Source organism: Ammodytes marinus (assembly GCF_949987685.1).
Source record: "Ammodytes marinus genome assembly, chromosome: 12".
In the NCBI taxonomy this organism is placed as follows: domain Eukaryota; kingdom Metazoa; phylum Chordata; class Actinopteri; order Uranoscopiformes; family Ammodytidae; genus Ammodytes; species Ammodytes marinus.
In genome coordinates, this window is record NC_137216.1 from 6,478,550 (window position 1) to 6,481,975 (window position 3,426).

Here is a 3,426-nt window from a genome sequence, read left to right on the forward strand (position 1 = left end):
TAGCCAGGTATGAAGGATTAAATGAGGCAAGATTTCACAGTGATAGGAAGTGAGCTGTGAGATTAGATAGGAACTGATCGGATAACAGGCTGTCAGCGCTGTCTGAAACATATTGCAGCTAAAAAGACGGGCTAGACGGCCAAGCAGATCCAACCGTTTCGGCTCACAAACGGCGGCGCTGAAAAATGCCCCAATTAAGAAGACACTCAAATTTTTTCCGATTGTGTGAATGCAGGTGATCCAAATGAGCCATTGCTCACTCTCTGTCACACACAGGCCTATAGGCACGTCACTACAATACTGTAATAATAATTTATTTGCTAAAAACATGCACTAAGCCAATACAATTTTCGGTGAATGTATAGAAAGCGGCATTACAATAAACGCAGAGTATGGATGATAAAAAAAAACATAAATGATATAAATGCAGATGAAAGATTTCCCTGAGAAGATTTCTAATAATAAAATAAGACGTTGTTATAGTTAACTTCAAAAACAGACTTTGCTCCAAAGCCGCCTTTTAATCCAGTGCTCTTTCAAAACTATTGAGACTCCACCAATACCAAAAAACTCTATGAGCATATCCTCTGCTTTTATCAGCCATTTTCTAAAAGCCCTGTGAAAACCTCAAAGAAATAAAGAATCAAAAGACCAAGGTTAAATCTTGTTTCATCTCTTACTCTTTTTTTTAGTAGTCATACACTAGCAAGTTAAAGCTCTTCTCATTAATATGTTTGTGTTAACAATGGATCAAATGCCGGTGGCTACATTCACACTGCAAGCTTTTAGTGCTCAAAGTCAGATGCATTGCTCGTGACACTATTTATTTGGCTGCTTTTGCCTAAATTTGCAGCCTAAATGTGCAGTCTAAATGTAACATATGTGAAAGGGGTTGCACCTTGTAACACATCTCTAGTGTCTTTTTGCTCAAGAGGACCTATTATATGTTTTAGACTTTTATGACCTATAAATGTTGTTATAATGATTTATAGTCATGTTTAACCATACTAGCGTATCAAATAATTACGTACATGCATTTAGACGTATTCCCTGCTGACCGTCTGGGGTGGCTGTGCAGAGCGCTAAACACTAGGGCAGCCGGTCGAGAAATCACATGCTCAAATTGGTTCAAATTTCCTGCCATCGTGTCGTCACGTTCCCGGATTTTTCCATGTATGGTAATGCTTCAACGCACGCTCCGGCCATGCCCCCACCTTCCTGCTCAAATCTGCCTTGTGCTGCTGAAAGTGTTCCGGAAGGAAGGTAACCAATCACAACGGAGTGGGGTTTGCAGGAACAGTTGATGGAACAATAGAACATATCTCTGTTACAAACAGTTATTTTGCATTAATGTATTTTGTATTTTAAAAAGTCATTCAGAAAAAAAAAGTTTCTGATTTGATGGGAACATGTATATCGAAGTGTGCACTTTGACTGATAGCTGATATGAATGCCGAATCGGTGATGTAAAATATGAAAATGGTTTATTGATAATGAATGGATGGTATAATAAATACACGTTGTGGTTCGGACAACTTATCAAGATGAAACAGGCACAAATTGTGAAGGTGGATGAAAGGTAAACACAGACATCAGGTAGCACACATGTCCTTTGCCTCCTGAAGTGCACTTGGATAAACCTGCCTACACACATTATCAACCCCCCGGCCTACCAACACATGCCATGGCTTATTGAAACCAGGCGGCTCCCTCTGCTGCTATCTCTCTCTCCTTCTTTTTAATGCCCACACCCACACACACAAAAACACATTGTAGTGCTGTAGGCTTCTCTGCCAACCGCTGGCAGCATGGCTCACAATGACATCTGTGAGTTTTTCACGGTCCAGCTTCATTATGCAATGTGTGTTACACATGGGAATCAGTCACCGAGCATAGCAGAGATAAGATTGTGCCTTTTCCCCGTCCCAATGCCATGTGGCAACTGAAACATAAGTAACTGCCACCGCTAGCTTCAAGCAGAACGCAGCTCTTCTGCCTTGAGGCTGAAATGGCATTTTCAACAGTGCCCTTCTCCCTTTTTGTCGGTCAAGTAATCAGCGTTTGTCACCTATCTTGATGAGCTGTCTGCTATTTAAATGGTATTAAGCTAGAGCCAAAGTAAACCAGCATGCAAGGCCACCACATGTGAAGGAGCAAATGCCAAACCCAGACTGATTTAACCCCCAACAAACAAGAGCCTATAGTTGTTTTAATCTCTTTATAATGTTGTTATTGCTAAGCAGGCTACATTAATTTGGTTAAAGATGATGTAAAATTAGTCTCTTATGGACGCCAAGAAGACATTTCCACCGGGGGCAGAATATGTTCCACTATCTCACTATTTTATTTTTATCCAATGTGTGTACCAGTTTTTGGAAACACTCAATAGCCTTAATTGAGGGAAACCAACTGCCAGGAGAATTATTCTCTACACTGTTTGTGTCACACAAGTCTAGTTTAAAAAGTGATGGAATCAGCAGCTTGCCAATACAAGGGTAAATAGTTTTTACTTTTTGTTTGTATTAAACAAGTTTCGAGGGGCATACAAAATGCTCTCCTAAACCAATTTTTCAAAAACTAATAATTTACACATGTTGAGCTTGGGTATATAGATGAATTGCCCAAATGAGTTGCTTAGATCGGACTGATAACCAGACTGAAAGCTTATAAAATGTATTGAGTTCTTTTGAAAAAAGCAGAAGCTGAATACCATTTCCACGGCTGACGTTATATCCAGGGGTGCACATAACTGGTACGCAAGTACGCATGCGCACCTATAATCAGGGATGCGTAACGTCACTTGGGTCACTACCACGCTTTTGCGTAACTAACCATAAGGTCATCAAAACAAAATTACACGTGTATCTTGTCACCACTCAATGGAGTAGACTGCTATGGAAGATGTCGAAAAAAATAAATACATTGAGCAGCTACTTTGGCGTTACGCCACTTGCAAAGAAAAGGCAAACGGAGCCGGAGCAGAAGAAAATAGTTTTTTCCGAAAGGTGGCTCCAATTGATGTGCCGTGGCTCGAAACGAATGATGAGCGCACTGAAACCACAGTGCGTTTTATATAGTGTCAAGCCCTTTGCAATGTTTTTCTCCTGGCCTTTCTTAAAGCTAAACATGCACGTCCCATGTCTTCTTATCCCGAGGATATTCCTTTACTGAAGTGGGTAGGAGTAAATGTCGGGTGCGCATATCACTCACGTGAAGGGGGGACACGGATAATGGAGGCCATCGCGCGAACCATAATCTTGAGTTGAGACTCAAGTTGAAGTCGGCTGAATTTTGGGGGCTGCTTTTTGATGGATCGGAGGACACTACAAAAACCGAGCAGGAGATCGTTTACATTGTGTCCGTGTCCAGCAACGGAGAGTTTACGTCTGACTTTCTAGGGCTGATTGAACTGGATGCCGACCGAAT